General features: G+C 42.5%; 1 protein-coding gene and 1 non-coding gene across 2 annotated transcripts in view; one reads left to right on the top strand and one right to left on the bottom strand.

Moving 5' to 3' along the window:
* Positions 1-16582, top strand: part of LOC122564076 (cytosolic arginine sensor for mTORC1 subunit 2) — a 156622-nt gene that overhangs the window by 107199 nt on the left and 32841 nt on the right. The gene's annotated exons all lie outside the window — the stretch shown is intronic.
* LOC122564258 lies at positions 9907-10033 on the bottom strand. Its single transcript, XR_006315853.1, has one exon. It is a non-coding gene; the product is annotated as a U6atac minor spliceosomal RNA (small nuclear RNA).

Here is a 16582-nt window from a genome sequence, read left to right as displayed (position 1 = left end):
ATTGGCAAGGAAATCACTTTTGCCACTATTGAAGGAACCTGAAGTCACTGAACTAATAATCCTCCAGTGGAACCGCAAAACTGGAAGGTTTGGAAGCTGGAATTTCTGCAATTCTGTCTCTGGCTCATTAGCTACAAATCACGATAGGCTCGCTCCTTGTTTTTTGTCTAATGAGGAATTTCACGCTGTGTCTACTTCCAAAATTGCTAAGTTCTCTGTGCCAGCTCTCTCAGCAAGAATAATAAACAGGACAAAGTGAAGTGCTTTATCTGAACAGCCAGTTCACATGCAACATAAGCAAGCAGGAACGATGATTTCATTTGACAATGAAAGCAATAGTCGTTGTAATTGGGAACATTGGGTAAGTTGATGTTTCGGAAGATGTTGGGAGGAGACACTCAATTTGAAAGCTAGCTACCTGGTGGCTGATTCTATCTCTGCAAGGGTGGGGGTGAGCGTGTTTACAGCTTACATCACTCTTTAGCCTGGACATTCCTGAAGCTCCTGCCTTACTCTGAATGAGAGCAGCACTGAGAATTTCTGGAAGAGTTGTGTGCTAAGATGTGCGTTTTGGCTTCAACTGTGCCCCTTATCTCTTATCAAAGACTTGCACTTTAATAGCACTTTTCATGACTGCCACATGTCTCAAAGCTTTGTGCAGATAATGAAATACTTTTGAAGTATCACTGTTTTAATGTAGCTAATGGTCTTGATATTTTTGCATTCAAGCCTTGGAATGGGAGCTTGTGATTGAAGAGATGACAGGGCTAGCAGCAGAGTCATACCTGACACTTACATTGCTAATACTCACTGAGGAACTGAGCAAAATAGTGAATGGTACCTGTGTGATGCCCCTCCACGATCATGCACAGTGCCTCACCCATTACTCCCTCCTCAAGTTCATCATTTATACTCACTGAGGGGTGCTCGCTCACAAAAAAACTGATGAGCACTGAAAGGTGCTGCCTCACTCAGGGCTGTTTCTTCCCAAAATCTCTTGCAGACCAAAAAATTTAAAACAGCAACACAAGCCATGTGCTGACTCTAGCTCGTATGTGCTATTAGCCATTGAAAGTTGTATAGAGTTGGAAGACTTCATCTCTCTCTCCACTCTCTGTCTCTCTCACACACACACACACTCTCTCTCTTTCTCCCTCCCTTACACACACACACGCGCGCACACACACACACAATCATATACTGCCCCTGAAATGTAAATTAGCAGTTGTGTTGGCAGTATGCTCATGGGTGCAGATAACTTTGGATCCCCTATCACTGTGCCATCTACAGGCATATCTGGTAATGCTAGCATTTAAAATCAAATGTGCTGACTCACTCACAAATGTTCAGGTACCCGATCAATAATGTGCTGCATGTCGTTGTGTGAATTTTAATTGCTGTGGTTCTGCCCACTTGTAATTTTTGGCTAAACCCTTCTATAATTCTGTGGTTGCTTTGCAGACTTGTCTTTGCCTTAAATTATTACCTACAGATCAGAACAACTGTTAAATTTCTGAGTGTACGCTATCTATGGTGATAGTTATTGACATCAGTAGACATACATGAAGTATGTGTGTCTGTTGCCCACATCACTGTCCTGTTGCTGAAATTATTATTGTTTAACCCGGATATTGTAGATTTGATAGCTGGTATTGTTTTGAGAAGTGTAGTTATAGATTGACTGCATCTTACGGTCATGTTCAAAACATTTCATCAGCCTTTTACCATGTTGAACGTCATAATTTCAAACGTCATGTGTTGTCAAAAGGCAATTTGCTGTAAAAAGATTGACTTTGTTTCTGTCTCTATTGCAACATCTGTTGTGCAGAATATTATCATCATTACAGATGCTATGGTATTCCCATCAAGCAGATTTTGAAGAGATTTATTTTGTTTGCTTGACCTAACCATAATGGCACATTACAGTCCAACTTTAAATGTTCTTTCCAGGCGGGTCTCCAAGAACAGGCTCAAGACTAAATCGTTAAGTAATGTGAGGATTATTATTAGCTGTTCTCTGCTTTCGGTGCTCTAGGATATTTCCTCAGAGCGGAGTTGTTTCTTGGAGTCCGTCATTGTCTGTACGTAAGCCTTCATCAGCAAGTTCCTGGTATTTGTTTTCTTTTTTATTGTAGTGCTCAGCAGAAATAAAACCATCAGCTCCAAAGCCATTGCCTCTGACGGTACTCCTCTGCTGAAAGTTTTAAGAAGCAGTAATTTATTCAGGCTATGTGTTTCTCACTGGGTGCATTTCTTTTTTTCTTAATTGTTGTTTAACTTTTCCCATTAGAGGGTCCTCTGAGAGCCAATCCAGAAATGACTTGGGAAATTCAGATTAGATTCCGTACAGTGTGGAAACGGGCCCTTCAGCCCAACAAGTCCACACCGACCCTCCGAAGAGTAACCCACCCAGACCCATTTCCCTCTGACTAATGCAGCAAACACTACGGGCAATTTCCCATGGCCAATTCACCTGACCTGCTCATCTCTGGACTGTGGGAGAAAACCGTAGCACCCGGAGGAAACCCATGCAGACACGGGGAGAATGTGCAAACTCCATACAGACAGTTGCCTGAGGTTGGAATTGAACCTGGGACCCTTGTGTTGTGAGGCAGCAGTGCTAACCACTTAGCCATAGTGCCACCCCATGAAATAAAGCTACACTCATTGCTCAGTCGCTAGCCATCCCTCTCTGTCCTCTCCCCAGCCTCCACTCCACTCTTACTGTCAATATCCACTCAGCAGTTCCAAGGACCTCTGGTTCGGTGAGCTACCTTCTTGTCCTCATTCAGCTTACAAGAACCTGTGTTGTCCAAGCCTGATAATGTCTCAGGGCAAAGCTAGCCATTGTTCTGGCAAAAAATTCAAAACAATACAAAATGATGCAAAAGAAATACCAGTCCCGCCTTTCTTTTCTCTCTCAGCCCATCCCATATCCTCCTCCCACCCCTTTGGTGATAATATCTTCACATTACGCTACTGCATTGTGGAACTCACTTGTCAAAACCTTGCTACAACTTACTGTGCACCCACACACCCTAAACCTCCTCCAACCAGTGCTGTGGGTATTCTCTTCCAATCTGGAATGTTGTACAATGACAGAAAAGTTTTGCAGTTGTTCTTGAACTTATCCTTACCAGTCATATATTTCACATGTTCCCATTCTTGGCCTTATTCAGTTGGAGCACATAGTGAGATGTGGGAAGTGGTGGTTCTCTGTCTACTCATTTTGACTTGAATCTGGTCTTTTTCCTCATTATACCCAGCACTAATGTTTTGAAACTTGGAAACACATTTTAGCATGCTGGCGAAGTTTGCACTGCAGTTCTTATAGCTTTAAACCCCAGTGGGAACTGTTTTCATTCTGTGTTTAAAACTGGTAGTGGATTCCATGGATTCCATGAAGAGATTGCACTGGGACACTTGTGTTTTAGCAACATGCCTCATGAGCTGGTCCTTCCTGCTGCAATAAAAGAGCTGCTGTTTCTTGTTTGTCAAATCTTTAATTACAGAACAGGGAATACTATTCAGAAAGGATTATGCAAGAAGGTTTTAAAATGTTTATATGGATTAGCCAGTTGTCTTGAGAGTGTAAACACTTCATTGCTTGAACAAAGCTCTCATGTTGTTCCCACAAATATAGCCAATGCACCACACTATGTACTGTACTGTTAGATTTTCCTGTATTGGAGGAAACAATACACCTCCTATGCATTCAATGCCTGCACTGCTTCACCTTGGTCACCCATGCATCCATCGAGAGTTAAAATTCAGATCACCATTGTTCACATTCAAATCTTTAGTGTGTTCAGAATACATTCTTGTGCATGCTATTATTATTCAGGCATTAATCTGTTTATTTTCAGTGGATTAAAGCCTGAGTAGAAATAACACACACAGGAACGAACATGTGAGCACAAGAGTGAGGCATTAAGGAGCAAGGAGAGAGAACATTTTATTACTCTTTAACGAGATGTGGACGTGACCCACTTTGCTTGTTGTCAGTCCCTAGTTGCCCTTGAGAAGGTGATGGCAAGTAGCCCTCTTGAACTGCTACAGTCCAACTGATGCTATTAACTGTTTGGTACAACAACTTGCCAGACCGTTTCAGAGAGCAATTGGAAGTAACCAAATTGCTGTGCAACTGGAGTCACACACAGGCCAGACCAAGTAAGGATGGCAGATTTCCTTCCCTGAAGTGAGGATTTTTTGTGATGATATCTTCATGGCTCCATTACTTTTACGTTTCAATTCCAGATTTATTCATCAAATTTAAATACCAGCAACTACCATGGTGGGACATGTGCTCCTATGTACCTGGACTTTTGGATTACCAGGCAAGTGATGTTACCTACTTTGACACAGTCTGTCCCAGACTCTCACATATTTCCTGACTTCAGAATGTCATGATGCGATTACAGCTGATGAAATACTTTTGGTATGTGATAAATGCAGTGGTCAATTTGCACACAGAATGGTCTCACAAACAGAGGGGTTATAAAGACCAAGTTATTTTCTAATAGCGAATTGCTTGAAGGACACTGGAATCTTTGTAATCTACCTGAGATGGCAGACAAAGACTTGATTGAAGATTTCAGCACATAATTCTCTCAGTATTGCGCTGAAGTATCAACCTGGAGCATGTGCTCATACCTAGGAAGGGGAACTTGACCCCATTACATTCTGACTCACAGACTCATCTGTTTTGACCAGCCCCTTTTCAGACACACCCTCTCTCCACACATCCTTCTCGCAGCCTCCTTCTTCCCTCACACCCTTGTTTCTGCCTTTATCTCTCTCTATGCCTTGCTTGCAGATCCTTCTTCCGCTGTAGCTCTTCGTGCAGCATCCTTCTCCCTGTCATACATGTTGCTGTCCCATACCCCACACATGCATCTTGCAACCTCTTCCTTCCCCACATCCACCAGCGTTCAGACACCCCCGCTCACTCTCCAAACCCTCCTGCTGCCACCCGTGCCCTTCCCAGGCTGACACCTCCATTCAGGGCCCAGGAGACGGACCTCCAGAATTGGTGAAAGAGTCTTGCAGCCCTGGCAAAAGGCACCTCCCCAGCACCCTACCATATTTCCCCCATTACACCCTCCCCCTTCCCCCCTTTCCCCCCTTTCCCCCCTTCCCTCTCCCCCGGCAGGGTCCCTATTTCTTGGTGCTGGACCTTGGCTCCCACCTCCCAGCCTCTGACCCCAGCTAAAGCCCCGCTACACCCACACAGCGACTCAATCAATGCTAGCACTGACTACCTGCTTCCCCCAATCACAAACTGCTTCACTCCTGTTCATTGGCTGATTAGTTAGTTAGATTAGATTACTTACAGTGTGGAAACTGGCCCTTCGACAGAACAAGTCCACACCGACCTACCGAGAAGCAACCCACTCAGACCCATTCCCCTAAATTTACCCCTTCACCTAACACTATGAGCAATTTAGCATGGCCAATTCACCTAACCTGCACACTTTTGGACTGTGGGAGGAAACCCACGCAGACACTGGGAGAATGTGCAAACTCCACACAGACAGTTGCCTGAGGCGGGAATTGAACCCGGGTCTCTGGCACAATGAGGCAGCAGTGCTAACCACTGTGCCGCCCTTGAGATCAACAACTGGAAACATTGGACAAGCAAGTCTTCACCTAGTTCTTCTTTATTGATGGGAGTGACTTCTCTCTGGCCACCCGCAGGGGATGAGTTTTCCCGGGCTTTCTGGGTGAATTGACCCTCTCCCGGTGTATATTGAGTGTTGACGTTACGTTCATAAACCTGTTATGTTGTAATGACACCTCCCACCACCAGAGGCGCTGTTTTGCCACCACTTACAGGAGACCATAGTCACAGCTGCCATGTGACAAGCTTATACCGGCAGCTGTCATTACAAGAGTGGACATGGGAATTGTTAGGAACACATATAAATAGAGACAGAATTTGTACTTTAACAAATGGACTGAATTCTAAACTTTTAGACTGAATGTAAGGCTCCCTTGACACTGACCCCATCAAACTGTCTGAGGACAGGTACAGGACCATCCCTATCAAGCACTCCCAGGACAGAGACAGCACAGGGTTAGATACAGAGTAAAGCTCTCTTTATTCTTTTGAACTGATATTAAAGCATCCTCTGATCTTTTAAAATGAAAGCAAGGCTTTCTGTATACAGTCCCTGCCTGAATTTTAACCTGTGCATTGTCTGAATGTCCTTGACCTCTAACCTTACTTCATCTGAATGATTGGGGGAATGATTATATCAGTCTTCCCCTGTTGTTCTCCCTCTCACTCCCAGCCTGAGAAAGATGTAGTCTGGAGCATAATGGTCCTCTTCCGCAAGGAAGCTGAAAAAACAACTACAGAGAACTTTTACTACCACAATGTTCAGGCTACAGTGCTGCCCAGATCACCAGCCAGGGTCCAATTCCATCTGTTGGCAGGTCAGAACCTTAAGTGAATGTGCAGTTGCACAATTCCAGTACAAGGAACACTTATATCCTGGGACTTCCAGCTATATCTTTAAGGCCCCCAACCATACCTTGAGGTAGGGCTCTGCTGAGAGGGAGCATAGATTTTTATACCTCCTTATCACTTGAATTGTGACCTATTTCAGGCCCATTGTTTTCTTTCTACCTACATACTACATTTCCCACTAACAATACATATGTTGCTGTAGAAGTGTTGATGACAGCTAATAATATTGAGTCTGAACAGTTAAAATTCTTGGCAGGGAGAGTGGAATGCTGGATATTATTGTACTGTTCATCTGTATCATGCTGCATTGGATAGCAGAATGCAATTGTCTGGAATTATTGCTCAACCTCATCAAAACTGCATGAGGGCTGGTGGGATCATCAGAAAGTAGGAACATTGATCCAAATTTTATTGTGATTGGTGCATTAGGGGAACAAAGGGCGAGATGGAAGTTCTTGTTGCCTGAAGGATGAGAATAGATGAATGTTTGAAGACTGGCGTGGATATTATGGGCCAAAGGGCCACTATGACTCAAAGGTATTGAGAGGCAGCAGGAGATCTTCGATCTGGCTACATGTCAGCTCTTCATGTTGAGGCTTAAAAAGCTTAAATCTTCAAGGTGCAAGGAAAATTTAACAATTAAGTATCATTTTTAGAAGGACCATCCTCACGTTTTAGTGATGTCATCAAATACTTAACATGAGCACAGCCAACCAAACCTTTCACTTGGGGAAGAGTTGGTGTGAGGTATTGCACTCGCTGGTTTCGAATATTGTCATTTAATTGTTTAAAATTTGCAAAACAAATAAAGAAACACGCGATGAGGAATTATTTTGGCCTGGTCACAGTTTGGTCTAAAATTAGCCAGGATAGATTTGTCAGCTAATTACTGTATCCATTTGTCAATTTGAAATGAACCTGCCTTAACCTTCTCTCGCCTTTTTCGGTTTCTGAAGATGGAGCTCCTGCATTTTGTGAACTATCTCCTGATTGGCTTTCATCACTGCTCTCATCTGTCGTCATGGTGAAAACATTCTAATACATGGCAACCCAAAGTTTTAGGATTGAAAATAACTGATGACTAATCTGGTGAGCCAGCAAGGATCTTTATTTCAGAATAAAAGCACCCCTTGATCTGCCAGAAAACCCAGTGCTGAGTTTTTCCAGCAACTTTTGTTTTTTGTTTCAGATTTCCAGCTTCTGCAGTTCTTTGGTTTTGGTTTTGACTCAGTGCTGTGTTAGGGAATTATTTAGTCACTGATTTGGAATAGGGTTTGTGATATGTCAGTGTATTTTTGGCAAAAGATTATTTTCTTAAGTGAGAGCGAGAGAGGCTAAGTCTGCAGTTAAGTCCTTAAAGGAGAAGGAAAGTGGTCCTTTTATCATATTTTTCTTTAAAGGATGAAGTTAGGGTCTTTTCCTTAAAGTCACTGTTGTTATAAATCTTGAAGCTGAGCAGCCTTTTTATGTTCTGCTTAGCACCAGGCTCTCCACCGACTGCAAGGGAACTCTGGAGCAGTAGGGCTTGAGAATCCTGGCTGTCATTGAAGCCAATTCGGAGTCCCCATAACCTGGAACAAAGCACCATGATCTGTGTCTTCTGAGCCTGCGGTCTCCACTAAACTCAATTGGCAGCGTCACCAGCTCTGATCTGAAGGTTTTGCACCCTACCTCAGATCACACGAGTGACATTAGTGTGTTGCAGGACTGTAGTGAGGGAGTGCTGAAGTGTCACAGTTGCTCCCTTGTGTATAAGAAGCTGAACTGAGGCCTTGTCTATCTTACTCGGGGGATACAACAGATCTCCAACATGCCTCTCTAGTGAAGCTGCCTCTGGGATTATGGCGACTTTACCATTTTGAAGATTTCTTCTGGTCTTGTCATTAGGTTTTAACCATCAGTCAGTGCTGCCACATTCAGATTAACTGGTTATTTATCTAATTTCCTGTCTGTATGATCTTGCTTCATGCACAATGGCTCCTGGAGTGATATCAAACATTTGATGCTGAGGAAGTAAAATTCGCTGGGGTACATTTCAAATTTAGCTTCCAGGTGCTAAACAGATGTTCAAGGAAAGGGAAATTGAATAAGGAGTATGATGGCCTACTGATATTTAAGGCCAGGTTTAACAACAGCTAGAGAAAGTTAAAAGGTATCTGCTGATCTCTGTCATCTCCTTTTCCCACCATATATCATGATCGTCTGATGCAGCTTCTCCACATGTGCCTACTTTGTCACATGAGACTGGGACGTTTCTCACTGGAGCGTAGGAGGTTGAGAGGTGACCTGATAGAAGTTTATAAAATAATGAGGGGTATAAATAGAGTTAATGGTAGTTGTCTTCTCCCTAAATTGGGGGATTTCAAGACTAGGGTGCGCATTTTTAAGGTGAGAGGAGAGAGATATAAAAAAGACAATTTTTTTACACAAAGGGTGGTTTTCTTGTGGCATGAAGTTCCTGAGGAAGTGGTAAATGTGGGTACAATTACAATGTTTAAAAGACATTTGGATGGATGCATGAATAGAAAAAGTTTGAAGGGATATTGACCAGGAGCAGACAGGTGGGACTAGTTTAGTTTAGGTGGGATTATGTTCGGCATGGACTGATTGAACGGAAGGATCTGTTTCCACGCTGTCTGACTTCTATGACTCTATGACAGTGACTCTCAGTGAACGGCTTCTTTCAGTGCTATAATGACACTAAACTGGCTGTGTACTTGTTCTCTTGAAAGTAGAAATGTCAAGCCAGGTGTAGAAGGAAGGTGCGAAAATGGGAGTTCAGTTTTAATAAGTAGAGTTCTTATTTGATGAAAAGATGTTTTTCATTCATTGCATTACTTCTTTACGTTCCTTCAACATCTATTGCCTGACTGTAATTAATTTAGGAATTCCTGTGGCTATTTGCCAAAAGCTCCCCTTTCCCCAGTGCACAGTGTGACGTCCCTGAGGCATAAGGCCTGATATTGGCTCCAAAGCTAGTGGATATATGTTTTTCTTACTTAATCACCAGCCTGCTGCATTTTCAATTGCAAAATTGAGAAACAGCTTGTATTCAAGGAAGAAATAGTCGCAGTAATAACTTATTTGCTCTTTCCTATTATGAAAAAGCTCAGTCATTACAAAACAGCAATAGGGTATTTATCCAGTCACAAACCAATTCAAGATCAAATTGTAATCAGCTTAATAAATTAACTCTGCAATTCAGTTCTAATTAAATATCTGGATTTATTGTGGTCCGATGGATGAGCATTTGGTGTTTTCTGGTGAGTCCATTAGAGTCATGATTTCTTTTATATATTTTAGAAATATTTTAAAATCTATTTTTCTAATCAACCTGTTGAGATGTTATTACTTACCTCTAGAGCAGGGGGGCTTGAACCCAGGCCTCACAGTCAAGGGGTAGGGACACTACCACTGCATTCCAGGAGGACCCTTCAGAAACATGGTTAGATGCCACTAAGTAGATACCAATGCCTTAACCATTTGTGTGTTGTAAGGCTGCTGGGACCCCTTCCAACCTCATCAAGGGGCGTGCTGACCTTCTCCCCTTGACTTAGGCTTTATAAGATCTGTGTGATGATCACTTTGAGTGTACTATCATGGACACTGGTGTCTGATAGGTAGATAGTGATGGTTCTGGTCACAACATTATAAACAGAATGTATAGTAAAGAGTTCAAAGTAGGATGATGCCAGAACTATGTGTGTATATACATCAGGAAAGAATGGACAAGCTATATCTCCTCTCGGAAAATGAGTGACTTAATGGAGGTCTTTAAACTGATACAGAGAGAATGATTCTTATAGTGGAAGTGTGAAACTAAGGGTCATCATTATAAGATAGGAAATTCCAATAGGGAATTCAAATTAAGCTCCTTAATTCACAAAGTGGTAAGAAGATAGAATTCCATATCACAGAGCATGGTTGCATGTTGTAGGTGCATTGAAGAGGACAATATTTGGATATCTGATGGGGTAGGGAATAGAGAGACACCATGGGGGTGACAAAGGAGGCTAAACTCTGGAATAATTATTTCCCATCGAGTGGCTCAATAAGCTCATTTAGAGACCACTACGAGTTAATGATATGGTGTGTGCCTGCAATCACATGTAGACTATTCTTTGTGAGGCTGCAGTCTCCCACTCTTGTGCTGTTATGTGCAGGAGGAACAATGAATTTGATAACACAAGTTGAATAGAAAGTGTTCTCTGTGACTTCTGCTGTAGAAATGTTTTAAGATTGTAAGAAATTGGAGCAGGAGTTGGCAGTACAGCCCCATGAGCCTGCTATGCTAGGCATTCTACATTCTGTATTAATGGTTCTGGCACAGATCCCAACTGAGTTTAAAATCAAAGTCACAAAAGCAAAAAGCTACAGATGCTGAAAATTTGAAATATAAATTTAAAGTGTTAGAAATACTCTATAGAGAAAGGATCTGTGGGAGGAAGACACAGTTAGCATGTTCCCTAGATGACCTTTGGCTGGAACAGACATGAATCAAAGTGTTCATTTCCTATTGGTTGTCAAAATCCACCTTCAGTTTCAGCCAATCCCAAGGAAGTACCAAGGTCCTTGCCACCCATTCTCTAGTTCCACTGTTACAATCTCACTGATGCGAAAAGTGGGCAGGATTTGCTTGTTTGTTAGTCATTCAAGGAATAAGGGGCTCTTGTGGTGTAGTGGTAGTGACCCTAGGTCTGGGCCTGGAAGTCTGGGTTTAAGTCCTTCAGAAGTGTGTAATGACAGCTCTGAATGGGTTATTCAGGGGAACTCATTCAAGGAAAGTCACGTCATCGCATTTACAATAACTGGCCTCTAGGAGGCGGTAGCAGTGAGTTGACTCATTGAGTCATAGAGTTACATGGCAACGAAGCATACCCTTCAGTCTAACTCGTCTATGCTGACCAGATATCCTAATCTAGTCCCATTTGCCAGCACTTGGCTCATATCCCTCTAACCCTTCCTATTTATATACTCATTCAGATGCCTTTTAAATGTTGTAATTGTACCAGCCTCCACCATTTCCTCTGGCAGCTCATTCCATACACACACCACCCTCTGTGTGGAAAACATTGCCCTTTAGCTCCCTTATAAAACTTTCCCCATTCACCTTAAATCTATGCCCTCTAGTTTTGGACTCACCCAACCTGGGAAAAAGACCTTGGCTACTCACTCTATCCATGCCCCTCATGGTTTTATAAACCTCTATAAGGTCACCCCTCAGCCTCTGATGGTCCAGAGAAAACAGCCCCAGTCTATTCAGCCTTTCCCTATTGGTAAAACCCTCCAACCCCAGCAACATCCTTGTTAGTCTTTTTTGCACCCTTTCAAGTTTCTCAACATCTTTCTTATCGCAGGGAGACCAGATGTGTATGCAGTATTTTAAATGTGGTATCGCCAATGCCCTGTACAGCCGCAACATGACCTCCCAATGTGCTGAGTAATGAAGGCAAGTATGCCAAACGCCATCTTCAGCAACAAAAACGAAAATTGCTGGAAAAGCTCAACAAGTCTGGCAGCATCTGTGAGGAGAAATCAGTTAACATTTCTGGTGACCCTTCCTCAGAACTGATGATAGCCAGGAAAATGTTGGTTTATATGCAGAAGGTAGGATGGAAGGGATGTTGTAAGGAGTAAAACAGTAGGTGGGGATAGAACCATTAGACAGACAAAGGAGTTGGTAATCATCTGGCTGGGAGGGTGAAAAGCTGTTAATGGAAACTGTTGATGGCTAACAATAGGTAGTGTGTAATGGTAGACCATGTGATTACAAGGCCTGATGTGTGTGGTAGGGGGCTAGGATATAGGGGAGTTCAGGCCCTAAAATATTTCAACTCGATATTGAGTCCAGAGGACTGCAGGGTCCCCAAGCCTCCTTCACCACCCTGTCTACTTGCGACTCCACTTTCAAGGAACTATGCACCTGCACCCCCTAGGTCTCTGTGCAGCAACACACCCCAGTACTCTGCCATTAAATGTATAAGTCCTGTCCTGGTGGAAGTGCTATGGGTTTGGAAGGTGCTGACAGGGGAGTCTTCATGAGTGTGTGCCACTGTGCATTGGTCATGGAGAGAATTGCATCAGCATAGTGCCTTTCACAATCACTATGTACCTCAAAGTGTTTTACAATGAATTACCTCTTGAATAGTAATCACTGTTCTGATGAAGGGTTATGCCAGAAATGTTGACTCTCTTGCTCCTCAGATGCTGCCTAACCAGCTGTGCCTTTTCCAGCAATACACTTCACCGGCTTTGTAATCAGATGACACTAGTTTGCATTCAACATTCAGAAAAGCAATGTGATAATGACCAGGTAATCTGCTTTGGTGATGTTGATTCCCTTGCACTTATTGTGCCACATGGTCTTTCACATCCATTCAACCAGGGCCTTGGTTTAGTGTCTCAACCTGGAAGGTGACACCTTGGACAGTGTAGCACTCCCTTAATATTGCATTGGAATGTCATCCTTGATTTCTGTGTTGGAGCTCTATAGTGGGGCTTGAAGAATTTGAGAGCTGAGTGTTCTACCAGTTGAGTGATGCTCAGTGTTGATGCAGCAAGATTCTCAATCATCCAAAACAGAGCAGTGTTCTTGATTTGTCCTTCCTAACCCTAGAGTCAATACAGTGCCTGCAAGCATGGAAGGTTGACATACAACTCAGCATGGTTACCTCAACTGCCCCTCACTGGAAAGAAATAGCCTTAGGAAAGGACAAAGGCAGCAACATCATGGGAAAATCACCAATCTTCAAATTCTCCAGCTTCACAATCTACTCTGACCCGGACATTTTCTTTTTTTAAGTGAATTCATAGAATCCCTACGGTGTAGAAGCAAGTCCACACCAACCCTCCGAAGAGCATCCCACCCAGACCCATCCCCCTAACCTTTCCCTGTAACCTTGCATTCTCCATGATTAACCCATCGAGCTTGCACATCCCTGGACACTATGGGCAATTTAGCATGACCAATCCACCTAACCTGCACATCTTTGGATTGTGGGAGGAAACCGGAGCACCTGGAGGAAACCCACACAGACACAGGGAGAATGTGCCAACTCCACACAGTCACCCGAGGGTGGAATCAAACCTGGGTGCCTGGAGCTGTGAGCCAGCAGTGCTAACCATTGAGCCACTGTGCCCCCTTATTCGTGGGGCATGGGACAACACAGGCTGGGCCAGCATTTATTGGCGGTCCCTAGTTGCCCTTGAGAAGGTGGTGGTGAACTGCCTTCTTGAACCACTGCAGCCCATGTGGCCAATCACACATAAATATGTTTTGTCTTTCATTCATCCATCACCATGCGTTTAGTATCAGAAGATTTCCTCCCAGCTGGCAGTGTAAGAAGGACAGTCACCACAGGGATTGTGGTAAAATAAGATGATGTCCCAGCACCATCCTGTAAGGTGTATGGCAAGGTAGCGCACACACTGATCACAGCATTGGCTTCTGAGCTTCAGAGGCCTACACAGCCAGTAAGAAAGTTAAAGGGAAGACTGTCGGTGATGGACAGTCAATGACCAAGTAGTTTAATTTTACTTTTAAGTTGAAAATTAAGCTCACTGAAGTTCAAAATTAGAATTGTCGCCTTCAATTTTCTCTCTATGCGCAGAAGTTTTCATCTTAGTCATGAGGACTTGGAATTAGAACATGAACATAGTACAGTACAGGCCCTTCGGCCATCGATGAAATTCTGAGAGAAATCAAGTTCAGATAAGTACATGAATAGGAAAGGTTTGGAGGGATATGGGCCAGGTACAGGCAAGTAGGACTAGTTTAGTTTGGGATTTTGTTCAACATGAATTGATTGGACTGAAGAGTCTGTTTCCATGCTGTCTGACTCTGTGACTCAGCTTTGTAACAAATCATTGTAGGCCTCCTTAGAATATATATTGCAGCATGGAGATTGCATTCACTGATACTGCTGCATTTTATGTTCTAGTTTGTTTAATCAACTTTACCACAGAATGTTGACTCAGTAGTGTTGTGTTGTTTCAGACTGGAGCCAATTCTTTTAACAGGTCTGCATTTTTGAAAGGATTTGGGGATAAAAAGAGCTAAACTCTATCAAAACAGTACAGTGCAAGCAAAGAGAAGTCGATCAAGCTGTGTGAAGGATTGGAATCTGGCACATTTTGTCCTTAATGCGGTTTCTTGACAGGATTTGTAATAAAGCTTTAATGATATTTTAGTGAAATCATGTCTTAAAAGCTGTATACCCGCGAAGGTGGTAGGATGAGCACAGCATTAGAAATCGACATTCCATTTCTAAAACAAACTCTTTTATGTGGTGTGTTTGATCTTTGATCATTTCAAATGTACTGATTATTGAGCTCCTCATGATGTCAGTCACTAATGAAATTGCCTTTATACCTGTCTAAAAGTACTGTACAGTTGACTTGGATAACTCCCTTGGGTTTCAGACTGAAGCCTCATGGTGCCTTTATTACATTTTATCCAATCTTTTTCCTCTTCCCTTCTGATCTTTGTTGAAAAATATGGCATGGGAACAAAAAACATCAAAAGAAAGTGTTTCGTGTTGAGACACAAATTTATTCATCTTCTGGAGTCTCTCACTGGTGTGACCTTTTGGTATAAAGGAAGTCAGCAACCTGATGACTGTAGTGTGGTACGGTAGCCTCGCTTACTGTGACTTGTGTTGCACTGTGAACCCACTTCAATGTTTGAAACCGGCCTGGGGGAGAAGATGGCCTGCGAGGGCCTGAGGTGGTAATAGCCACTGCTGATTTAGAACTCACCATACCAAAATTGCAACTCTCAACCCCCATGTGGAGTTCCAACCTCAATTTTGGGAAGCCCTGGCTTAGTGTAAGTTGTGCCATCATCGAACAGGCACGGATGCATATTTTTCAATAGTGGTCATTAGATTATGATGAGGGTTGTCAATAAAAGTTCTGAATAAAGTCTTTTAATTGAAGGTGAAACCTATACAGTTGCTTTTCTGTATTTCTGACCCCTCAAGTCGGGTGTCATAAATCTAATCCTTCATTCCTTTGCCCTTGCTTTTCTAGTTTTCTCTTTAATTACGTCTAGATGTTTAACCGTTCCCTATGGTAAACCAGCTGTTAACCTAACCAAACACCGGTACCTGGCATGGTGAAAGGAACAGCAGGGACATTGTCAAGATTAAAATTTCCATCTGTCTTTGTTCTAGGAACTTCAGGTTTTAATTCCAAGGCATGGGAAATGTTGCCTCAGACCAGGTTTAGGCTTTTAGTAATCTGCTCAGAAAGTTTTGTTCATTCTGTAACCAGAGAGAGCAAAAGAAAGTCTTAAGAAAAAATGCTGAAGATAAAAAAAAATACAAAGTGCTACATTTCCTGTAATACACCAAGAGGCTATACTTCAATAGTACCTAATTCGGAATAAAATACTTTGGGACATTATATGGTTGTGGAAGGCAGTATATTTAAGTACAGGCTGTCTCATTCATTTTTGATTAAAATAAAAGTAGGAAATAGTTGAAAGATGAAAATTACAAAAAATCCAGATAAATATCCTGGAGGACAAAAAATATATTTTCAGGTGCCTGCAACATTTGACAACTAAACCAGTAATTTACATTACTGGACGAATCATTTATTTCAGTCATAAACCCTGACCCCAAGTTTTAACTCTTTACAAAAAACATTGTTATGGATTATATGAACTGACATCCAGCTACATATAATGTTTAACTTAATTGGGTTGTACCATCTGCATTAATAACGTTAAATTGGTGTGAAGTTCGCATCTGCAGACGTACAACACTATAAGGAAACTCACCATTTTTGGTATCGCACATTTGGGCTCAAATATGTCAAACCATGACGCATCACTGTACATGTCTGTAAAGCTGAAACTAGCTACAGCTAAACCTGGATAAATCTGGGGCAAAAAGCTATCGTAATGGCAACAATGCAACATGTCAATTGGAATTTGAATTCCAAACAAAAATTGGCATTAGGAGCCTAATGTATCCATTATCGATTGTCAGAAAAACCCATCAGGTTCAGTAATGCCTTTTAGGGAAGGAAATTGTCATCTTTACCTGGCCTAGACTACAAGTGATTTAGCCCTTAGTAACATGGCTGGTGGGGAAAGTGGGGCCA

Source organism: Chiloscyllium plagiosum, chromosome 28 (genome assembly GCF_004010195.1).
Source record: "Chiloscyllium plagiosum isolate BGI_BamShark_2017 chromosome 28, ASM401019v2, whole genome shotgun sequence".
Taxonomy (NCBI): domain Eukaryota; kingdom Metazoa; phylum Chordata; class Chondrichthyes; order Orectolobiformes; family Hemiscylliidae; genus Chiloscyllium; species Chiloscyllium plagiosum.
The sequence above is the reverse complement of the archived record's forward strand: the minus strand, read 5'-3'. Positions and strand labels throughout refer to the sequence as shown.